Source organism: Chenopodium album, chromosome 16 (genome assembly GCF_948465745.1).
Source record: "Chenopodium album chromosome 16, dcCheAlbu1.1, whole genome shotgun sequence".
In the NCBI taxonomy this organism is placed as follows: domain Eukaryota; kingdom Viridiplantae; phylum Streptophyta; class Magnoliopsida; order Caryophyllales; family Amaranthaceae; genus Chenopodium; species Chenopodium album.
The window spans coordinates 36,471,079-36,482,868 of record NC_137849.1 but is presented as its reverse complement, the minus strand read 5'-3'; the positions used below and the strand labels follow the sequence as shown (position 1 = coordinate 36,482,868).

General features: G+C 34.0%; 1 pseudogene; it reads left to right on the top strand.

Moving 5' to 3' along the window:
* The first annotated feature begins 465 nt into the window (after nucleotides 1-465).
* Nucleotides 466-1,059, top strand: LOC145585195 (vacuolar iron transporter homolog 4 pseudogene; annotated as a pseudogene).
* Nucleotides 1,060-11,790: the final 10,731 nt, after the last annotated feature.

Sequence of the window (11,790 nt, the reverse complement as noted above, 5' to 3'; positions counted from 1 at the left end):
TTGTCAAAATTGAAATTAAACAAATGGAAAAAAATAAAAAAAATCATGTAACACCGTACCATCCAAGGTAAACATAGAGACTTTGCCGTTAAAGGAGTATGGTCATAACGGATTTAAACAAATATATATTTCATGAATGGTGGAATAGCTTTTTCTACCCTTTCTTTTTTGTTTTGTATTCTCTTCTTGCATGCTTCATGCATTTTCTTTATCTTTTTCACAAGACCTTTTTTCATACAATTAAAGTTACATTATATCTCAAATATTATGTATAGACTAGTACGTATATGTGACTGACTATTAATTATTAAGAGAGAGCCAATTTATTAACGTGGCCCTAGCTATATCTATAAATAGCTCAACCCAATTCAGAGTGCTTTACTCACCACACTTCTTTCATCTTACTAATCATTCAATTCTCTCATAAACCCTAATTAAACACTCAAACTTAATTATTCTAACCAAATGGCCGAGCACAAACAACTTCGTCCTACTGTCTTCATCGACATTGAAGGTAAAATCGAACATGACACAGATCAAGAAGATAACTTGGACCACTCAAAACCAGCTCAATGGCTAGCACCCGCTGTCTTCGCCGCCAACGATGGGTTAGTGTCAACCGCATCCCTCATGTTAGGTATGGGTGCGGTTAGTCAAGACGTCAACGCTATGATCGTTACCGGGTTCCTAGGCCTAATAGCAGGGGCTTGTAGCATGGCTATTGCCGAATTCATCTCTATAGACTCAACTCTCGATAACGAGTGTAGTCAAAGGGATGATGATGAGCCTAGAAAGGATCCCACAAGGGCAGCTATCGCGGCAGCTTTTGCTTTCGCGGTTGGTGCCCTAGTGCCTTTGACAGTTGCATTGCTTTTGGAGGGTTATAATGTTACCCTAGGGATGGTAGAGGGCCCGATAAGCGTTGTGTTGGCGGTGTTCGGGTGGATAGGAGCGTTTTTGGATGGTGCTCCGGGGTTTAGAGCCACTTTGAGGGTTTTGTTATGGGGTTGGGTGGCTATGGTTGTCACCTTTGGATTATTGATAAACAGAAATTGGTAACATTGAGCTATTTCATTATTACATGTGTACTAAAATTAAATATCTATATATAAGATTTTAGCTGAAGTTGAAACCAAGAGTAAGATTATTTGAGGTAAGTTTTAGTTAGCTCAACACTAAAATGTGTAAACAAATGGTAAAAAGAAAGAAAAGAGAGAGAGAGAGAGACACTTACGCCGTTTACTATGAACAACCTTGTAAAAATACTTTAGTTAAAAAAAAGAAAAAAAAAAAAAAAAAAAGGCATTACAAAATTATGAATGAGATTTGAGTCGTACATCGATCATTTATCTCTTGATGCCTTCACTTATTTAAGAAAGGAGTATTTGTATTTTCATAGCATATACGAATATTTTTTTTTTTTTTTTTTTTTTTTTTTTTTTAGTGCAGAGCACAAGAGCTTGCATCTATGTTGACGAAATTTGATATTAAGCTTTGAATACCATTCTGAAAATTTTAATCAATTAACCTCAGCTAGTTGGCATATATATGAAGCATATGTTTCGCAACTACTCGTATGTGTAGATTGATTTCATCCTCGAAAGATTATTGACGTACACTTCTACTATTGTTCAAGCAGCTAGCATTATTTCATATAAATTCCCTATTTTTGAAATTGAATATCATCATTTTTTACCAGATAATATGTGTGTCAAGTGTCAACGCACTAGTTTAGCCAATAATAATTCAATTATATTTCTATAAATCTTAGAGTAAGATAAATATACTTTGAAAAAAATATATTGGGAATGAATCAACATCTATTTATGAATAATAATTTATCATTCTGTCAAAAAAAAAAGAGAAAAAAAAATATTATCAACCCGTCTTGTGTGTGGATGGTCACACCGTGTGACCACTTTATAAAAGAATAAAGTAACTTCTATAATATTGACCAAGTAACCCCTATAACACTGACCGAGTAACTTGTATAACACTGACGAATTAACCCCTTTAACATTGACTAAGGAACCCCTTTAACACTAACGAAACAACCCATATTTTGGATGGCCACATTGTGTGGCCAGCCATATATAAGATTTTGTGATTTTCAATAATTGTCTTCACAGCCTTCACTGCATTGACAAAAACTGGTGAGGTGTAAAAGATGAACTTTTATTGTATTGCCACACTAATAATAGTAGTAATGTGACAATTATTAATCGAAAATTGAGGTGGTATATTATACGTAATTTTATGATTAGATGTACTCATGTACACCATATCGGAATGGATCTGCCGAGGTAAACAACTTAAGAGCACAGCAAAACATATTATTGATTTATGGACAAAGCGATATCATTCTCACTCCTTTTCTTATTAGCATTTTGGCCATAATGCGTTTCCCATTTTCCCTCATTTCACCTTTAGACGGATTTTATCAGATTTTACTTGACTAAATTTTTTATGTATAAATTAGCACACACATGACTATATACTGCCATATATAGCTAATTAAGTGGACGTACGGTTGTCATCAATGTGTTCCTTAACAAACACATAATGCCAAGTGTCATCCAGTAAAATATTAGGAGCAATCATAAGTTTTTTTTTTTTTTTTTGCATGAGCTTAATTAACGCAATAAATTATTACAAACAGCTGATTAAGTTCACTAAGCAACTCAAAAGAGCTTTACTATCTTCAATGTTACAAAGAGTACTAACAAAACTTAAATACAAATTCCTCTAAAAAAAAATGCCAATTTGAAAACCCAAGGAATTAAATGGCTTTCGAACATGCTATAGGACATACCACAATTTAATTTACCTTTGTTGGCTTTCGTTCCCCCATTTCCGTTGAGCTTGATCAAAGAACATAAGAGCAGAGAATACACGATAGTTTGTATAAATTAAATCTAGCTCAAAGACACAACGAGTCTTCAAACTGTGTAAATGCATGCATAAATTTATCTAATTAAGGAACTAAAATGCTTAATTACATTGGAAAGAATTCAAGGGAGTGCGTACGCTTCCCTGTTAATATAGTTGGTATCCTTATCAAAGTACAAATTTTTAGGTCTACTTTGAGAATGTGTAGTGGTAGATAGTCTAGATACGACGGGAGATACTAATAAATGGGTCTGGGTCACACCCTCCACGAGTGTCAACTTTACAAGTCCAAGAAGGTTCCACCTCAAAACCATATGATAATGTGGAGAGTAACCTGTTAGCCTTATAAAATAGACATGGTTTTTTCTTTTCTTCATTGTGAGATACATATCTCAATACCCACTCTTAGGGCTTATTCTGATTGACTAAACTGAGTTGAACTGAACTGAACTTATTAGAGCTGAACTGAATATTTTACGAGAGAAGGAAATTAAGATAAGAACTGAACTGAACTTATTGAAGCTGAGCTAAACTAAACTGAAAATAAGGTGAAGAGAACGGGCCCTTACTTTTTACACTTAATATGAGACAACACTTCCACTGATCACATGTGAATTTGTTCAAGGACTCAACAAATACTAGGATTTTTTTTTTTTTTTTTTTTTGGGAGATAATGAAAGGAAGTGTGAGATCTCAAAATTAAATAGAATGAGGTACTTAAAGGAAACAATGGAAGAGGGCCATAATTACTAAATTAATGTATCAATGAATGCTTGTAGTTAGACGCCTATTATTGCTTAGAATTAATCTTTTCATAACAATTTATTAAATTGCGTCTTTAAATAAGTTTAATTAGTTTCATAAATAGGGAGCAAATTGTTAATTACAACTTCAATAATAGAAGCTCTTGTTTGTAATAAAATTTTCATTTTAATACATTAGCCATTTAACCATGCAATAATTTTCTTTCTTTTTGGACATAAAACAGTAGTGGTACGTACGTAGTTTTAATGATGGTCAAAAATTCTAAAATAGTGGCAATTGTCAAATCCATGTTTGGTAAAAGATTGGAATCTCTTCTTGTACAACTTACAAATCTTCATGCTAACATTACTTTTAATTGGTCATTAAAAAGAGTATTAATTGGTGATTAAAAAGGAAAAAGAAGGCATCTTGTTTTGGTGGCAAAATACGCGGTTGAAAACAGTTATTAAAGTCTTAATTGGATCATGGAATCATGGATGTATGTTTCAATCTTCCAATAATATATAATCGGACTGGTGGTATTCGTGTGAAGAGCACACTCCTTTGTTAAAATAATTCAACACTACGTTAGTTGTCCTTTTCTCCTTTATCTACATTGCATAATAAGGAGGTTTTCTTTAATTGATGGGGCCACGAAAAACTAATAATTAAGGGTTCGTTTGGCATTGTTGTGGTTTTCTGTTTTTCGATTTTTTGTTTTCTAAAAGTATATAATATGTGTCCCATAATGAATCAAAAATTATATAAACTTATCAAAATTATGATAATTTTGAAAACTGACAACAGAAAAGTGGAAACACCTTTTTCTTGTTTCCTGTTTTTGGTTTTCAAAAAAATAGAAAACTAAAAACCAAAACTGATGCCAAACAAGCCCTAAAATATGAACCTTTGTTGTGATTTAGGCTCTGTTCTTTTCAGCTTAATTTTAGTTCAGTTTAGCTTCAATCAGTTCAGTTCAATTTAATTCAGTTTAGTTTAGTGCATTTTCTAATTTTCTTTTCTCATAAACAATACAGTTCAACTCAATTCACTTCAGCTCCAATCAGTTCGGTTCACTTCACTTCAGCTCAATTCAGTAATTCAGAACAGACCCTTAGTTAGACTGTTTTTTTTTTTAGGTTTTATTAATGCTGGAATTTAAGATCATTTTTATCAATCATTTTTGTGTAGGTAAGAGTGTAAGACTGTTATTCCCTATTTTTTTTTTCCTCCATTTTTTCTTTGTACATTATCGCTCAAAAGTAAGACCGTTATTCTCCAATTTCTCTTTGTAAATTATTGCTCAAAATCGATTAGCCCCCTTTGAAATCATGGGACTTTTGCCAAACTTATCATATATGTTACTCTCTTTGTGTATTTTCAAGTGAAACATTTCTCTTCTACACGCATGTGAATGCAATATTTTAATTAATAATATTTTTTAATTAACTATATGTAAAATTATAACAATTGAATATTAATTAATAATTGAGACAATTCTAACAGATAAATATAAGACTTTATTTTTTTCTTATGTATAAATTACTAACATTAGGGTTTGTTCTGATTGACTAAACTGAGCTGAACTGAATTGAATTAAATTGAACTTATTGGAGCTGAACTGAACTGAACTAAATATTTTATGAGAGAAGGAAATTGAGAACTGAACTGAACTGAACTTATTGGAGCTGAACTGAACTAAACTGAAAATAATCTGAAGAGAACAGTCCCTTAGTCAAAATAGATTAGGTGATGAATAGTATAAAAGTTCAAAACGTATTAAAAAATGTGGAGGGAGGGAGTATGCGGCTTGTAATTTTCTGCTTTTTGGCGCTATTTCCAACGTATTTCATTTTAGTTTTCGGAGTGATATATAAAAGGGTTTTTTGTCAGAAACTACCTAATACAACCTAAAATTTGTGAGAAACTACCTAATAAAAATAATGTTATAAGAAACTACCTCATAAGAGGTAAAATGTTGTTAGGTACTACCTTTGGCCGAATTTGTAACACCCCCAAATCTCGCTCTACGAAAATACTAGTATAATACGTATAATTATACCGTAGAGATAGACTTAGGCGTATTACCGCCGCGTGATTACGCAAGGCTACTCAACTTACTAACAAAATAATACTTTGCAGCGGAAACTTCAAAACTCTCCTTTATTAATAATAACTATGAATATAAACCAATGTTATGAGTACTCAAAAATAGATACAAAGACCACGATTCCTAACTTAGTGAAACCAAATCCCGGGACTCCAATGCATCAATTTATTCACTCCGCCTGAAATAACACTGCTTACCATCACGATAAACAGGGCGAACCAAAACAAATAAGAAATACGGGTTAGCAAAATGTGCTAAGTATGGTAAGTGCAAGATAATTAAACTCAATTTATTTGCAAACATGCTTTTGAAATCAATTCCAATAATTAAACCAGTAGTTCCAAAATTATGATTCAAAACCAATTCTCAATATTCAAATCCCAATAATCAATAAAACCAATTCCAATTATTTTAAAACCAATTAAACCAATTCCTCTCCCAAGTGTGCACACCCCCCAAACTAGTCTCCTTATGTTACAAGGCTATTCTTGAGGAAAGACCCGGTCATACAAAGTCCAAGGCCTTATCAATATACCAAATCCGCATAGTGGGATTACTAACATGCTTATAAAGCATAAATAATAAATTTAATTCAATGATTCAATAAATCCTCTTTAAATCCAATAATTCTAACCTTTAATAATAATAATTCAAACCTTTTTTTTTTTTTTTTTTTTTTTTTATAAATCCAACATGCTTTCAAAACCAATCCTTTTTAAACATGAATAATAAATTAATTATTTAAAACATGATATAAAATCAATACTCCAATCTAATTATTAAAACCAATCTTTTAAACATACTTTTATTTCATAAACCATAATTCAAGTCAATTTAATTCAATCACCAAAAAATCATTCAAACATGCTCATTCAAATCAATCGTTTTTTTTTTCAAGGTATCTAACCACCTAACGTACCTTGATTCTTGCTTAGCCAAAAACACCTCAAAAGAACTCTCAAGAATCTTGATCGAACACACCCTACAAATAAATATAACCTTTATCAATATAAGGTTAAAAAATAATCACAACAATGAAATTAAAAACCCCCCAACTATATGTACATGAACCTTTTAAATTAAAACAATATAAACATCATAAAAATCTGATTTTATATAATTAAAACTACTCATAATAATTTTATATTAATCTCCCATAATAATAATAATAATTGAATAAGAGAAAAGGTGAAGAAAAGATAAGAAACCAAGAAGAAGAGAAGAATTGGATTTTCGTTGGAAAGAATAGGCAGAACTTGCAGAGGCTATAACTCCTTCGATATAACTTCGAATTGGGTGATTCTTGAGCCTAACCTCAAGGATTTTTCGAGAGGAACAATCTTTTGTGAAACAAAAATACCCCAAAAACTGACCAGAAGTGCCCGAAAATTGGCTTCAAAAATAAACGGGATGATTTGTGTAAAAAGAGGAGAAGAAAAGAAGAGAATTGGTGTGAAGAATGTGAGAGGTATGGAGGGGTATTTATAGGCTAGCTCATGCAAGAATTATGGTAAGAGAATTTGGGAAGAATTATGGTAAGTAGGGTTTAAGGGATTACTTGGAGAAGTGAGTAAAGATTTAAGGAAAGTTTTGATATTGAAGAGATTGTGTATAATTGAATATGGAAGGTATATTTGTCATGAAAAATATTAAGGAAATTGGAATAACTTGGGGAATAATTAAGAAGAATGAATGGAAAGGAAATATAATGATTGGATATCAAAAACATGGAGAATTAGAATTAAGGAAAATAGGAGATTTTAAGGAGATAATTAAAAATACAAATTACCAAAATATTTTTCCCAAAATCTACATGGGATGGCCGAAATTTTTGAGCTTTCCTAAGCTCATATTTTCGGCCCTCCTATTTAGTACTTTAGGAAATTATTTTGCTAGTTTTAAGGAATTAAAATAATTGTGTAAATAATATTTATTGTAATAAATAATTAAATAATAAAATACCAAATATTCACCAAATAATTTAACTAATAAAATCAGATTTTCTCTTAGGAAAAGCCAAAATTTATTAGCCAAATAAATGGGATTTTCGGACTTATTAAAATAATAATAAAATATAGCTTTTGCCTTAATTAAAATATCCAAAATATATAAATAATCCGGTTTTTAAAATAGGATAAATGGATAATAAATCTTATCCAAAATAATAATTTGTTTTTAAAATACTTTTGGCGCCAAAATTCAAATATCGTTTTGGCTCCAAGATTTAAATAGTAAGTTAAATTACTAAAATACCCTTTTTAGAAAATAATAATTAATTAATTAATTAGGAAAATACGTATAAAAATACGGGGTATTACAGAATTTCACGATTAATTTAACTTTAAGGCATTGACCTACCTTAAAACACCCCCGAAGCCACCACAGAGGTTACTTTTCAAGGTGGTAAGGTTATTTTTGGGGTGGTTAGAAGATATTCCAAGTTGGTGAGAGTAGTTTAATTTCGTGATTCTGGGTGTTCATTTTTGGGGTTAGAGGTGGTGGTTTTGGAATTGGAGGGTTGGTTCGGCTTGGTGAATGCAATTTCAAGTAGGTTGTGTTGGTTTTGGGGTGAAAGCGGTGGTTTTATGTGTGTTTTTGGGGAGGGTCAATGGTGGATTTTCGGCGGAGGTAGTATTTTACAACAATTAACTTTTTATTAGGTAGTTTCTTACAACATTTTACCTTTTATTAGGTAGATTTTCACAATATTTTTTTTATTAGGTAATTTCTCGCAAAATCTGGGCTTTATTAGATAGTTTTTGACAAAAAAAATCCCCTTAAAATTGAACCAAACCAAGTGAAAGTTCAATTTTACTTGCTATCAAGTGGTATGAGAGATAAGAGCACAATCTCGTGATAAATCGATGCCACAATTGAGCTTTTGTCAACAAAAGTACTTTTTAGAGTAAAATATTGAATCGATGATATTCATTCGATGATGCTAATAATATAATTGAAGTATGAAGAATTCAACTAAGATTCTAATTTCTTTTCCAAATTTAGCCATTCTAATTTTTATTAAAAGGTTTATGCTTATTAGAATACCCTGTCATTCGAGGTATAATTGTGTTCCTGCTAAAATCCGACAACTCACGTCCGAGATCCAAGAACTCGTACCTGAGGTCCGTGAAGCTCCTATTGTCAGCCTAAGCACCTACACAAGAAACAAAGATCAGTTACCCCGGAGTAAATCCGGGGAAAACCACTCTGATGACAAATGCAGTAAGTGTTTAAGAGTAAAGAGATGATACGAAGAGAAAGAAGAAGAAGAGAGAGAGAGAGAGAGTAATAAATGGTGCCCTTGAATTAAGGGACTAACCTCATATTTATAGCAATTCCAATCGCCAGGTGGCTGCATGGCATGCAAACCACTTTATGCAAAGTGTCAAGCAGTTGATGCCACGTGCTGACTAGCGACAAGCCGACATGTGTACCCTTACACGTATTAGCCGATATTTTTGCCGGGTCTAAAGATCCGGACCCGTATTTACTTGTAATAATATAGATGTCGGCATTGGATACCATACCGGTATATCCCCATACAACTAGCCCCCCAAGTGAGGACACTAAAGCAGCAAATGTGCTCACTTAATCTTCCGACCAGCTTTGCGCTGCAGTTAATTTTGATGATGGGAGATATGTGTTGTGTTTCTATTTCGTATGTTTCTTGCACTTTGCCTAGCACTTTTGCGTGTGTGTTTGGCTAAGTTGACCTTGTCAGTTTCGATAGCAGACAAGGTCAACTTAAAAATGTGTAATAGGAGCGAAATCTGTTTTTCCCCCCAAGTGACCTTGTTTGCCGATAGCAGACAAGGTCAACTTAAAAATTTGTAATGGAAGCGAAAAAACTCCGTTTTTCCCCCCAAGTGACCTTGTTTGCCGAGAGCAAACAAAATCAACTTAAAAATTTGTACTGGGAGCGAAAAAACTACGTTATCCCCCCCAAGTGACCTTGTTTGCCGATAGTAGACAAGGTAAACTTTAAAATTTTTACTAGGAGCGAAAAAACTCCGTTTTCCCCCCCAAGTGACCTTGTTTGCTGATAGTAGACAAGGTCAACATTAAAATTTGTACTTGGAGCGAAAAAACTCCCGTTTTCCCCCCAAGTGACCTTATTTTTCGAAAGCAAACAAGTTCAACTTTAAAATTTGTACTGGGAGCAAAAAAACTTAGTTTTTCCCCCACGTGACCTTGTTTGTCTACAGCAGACAAGGTCAACTTTAAAATTTGTACTGGGAGCGAAAAAACTCCGTTTTCCCTCCCAAGTGACCTTGTTTGCCGATAGCAGACAAGGTCAACTTTAAAACTTATACTAGGAGCGAAAAAACTCCGTTCCCCCCCCCCCCCCCAAAGTGACCTTGTATGCCGATAGCAAACAAGGTCAACTTTAAAACTTATACTGGGAGCGAAAAAACTTCATTTTATCCCCCCAAGTGACCTTTTTTGCCGACAGCAGACCAGATCAACTTTAAAATGTGTACTGGGACCGAAAAAACTCTGATTTTACCACCCAAGTGACCTGGTTTGCCGATAGCAGACAAGGTCAACTTTAAAATTTGTACTGGGAGAGAAAAAACTCCATTTTCCCCCCAACTGACCTTGTTTCCCTATAGCAGACAAGGTCAACTTTAAAATTTATACTAGGTGCGAAAAAACTCCGTTTTTCCCTCACGTGACCTTGTTTGCCGATAGCAGGCAAGGTCAACTTTAAAATTTGTACTGGGAGCGAAAAAACTCCGTTTTCCCCCCTAAGTGACCAAGTATGCCGATAGCAGACTTGGTCAACTTTAAAACTTATACTGGGAGCGAAAAAACACCGTTTTTCCCCCAAGTGACCTTGTTTGCAAAAAGCAGACCAGGTCAACTTTAAAATCTGTACTAAGAGCGAAAAAACTCCGTTTATCCCCCCAAGTGTCTTTGTTTGCCGATAGCAGACCAGGTCAACTTAAAAATATGTATTAGGAGCGAAAAAACTCTGCTTTTCCCCCCAAGTGACCTTGTTTGCCGATAGCAAACAAGGTCGAATTTAAAATATGTACTGGGAGCGAAAAAAGTCCGTGTTCCCCCCACGTGACCTTGTTTGCCGATAGAAGACAAGGTCAACTTTAAAATTTGTACAGGGAGCGAAAAAAGTCCGTTTTCCCCCCAAGTGACCTTGTTTGTCGATAAGAGACAAGTTCAACTTTAAAATTTGTACTTGGAGCGAAAAAACTCCGTTTTTCCCCCCAAGTGACCTTGTTTGCAAATAGCAGACAACGTCAACTTTAAAAATTATACTGGGGGCGAAAAAACTCTGTTTTCCCCCCAAGTGACCTTGTTTGGCGATAGCAGACCAGGTCAACTTTAAAATTTGTACTAGGAGCGAAAAAACACCGTTTTTCCCCCCAAGTGACCTTGTTTGCCGATAGCAGACCAAGTAAACTTTAAAATTTGTACTAGGAGTGAAAAAACTCTGTTTATCCCCCCAAGTGACCTTGTTTGCCGATAGCAGACCAGGTCAACTTTAAAATTTGTAGTAGCAGCGAAAAAACTCCGTTTTCCCCCCAAGTGACCTTGTTTGCCGATAGCAAACAAGGTCAACTTTAAAATTTGTGCTAGGAGCAAAAAAAGTTTGTTTTCCCCCCAAGTGACCTTGTTTGCCGATAGCAGACAAAGTCAATTTTAAAATTTGTACTGGGAGCGAAAAAAGTCCATCTTTCCCCCCAAGTGACCTTGTTTGCCGATAAGAGACAAGTTCAACTTTAAAATTTGTACTGGGAGCGAAAAAACTCCATTTTTCCCCCAAGTGACCTTTTTTGCAAATAGCAGACAAGGTCAACTTTAAAAATTATACTAGGGGCGAAAAAACTCCATTATTCCCCCCAAGTGACCTTGTTTGCCGATAGCAGACAAGGTCAACTTTAAAATTTGTACTGGGAGAAAAAAAAAAGTTCGTTTTTCCCCCCAAGTGACCTTATTTGCCGATAGCAGACCAGGTCAACTTTAAAATTTGTATTAGGAGCGAAAAAACTCCGTTTTTCCCCCCAAATGACCTTGTTTGCCGATAG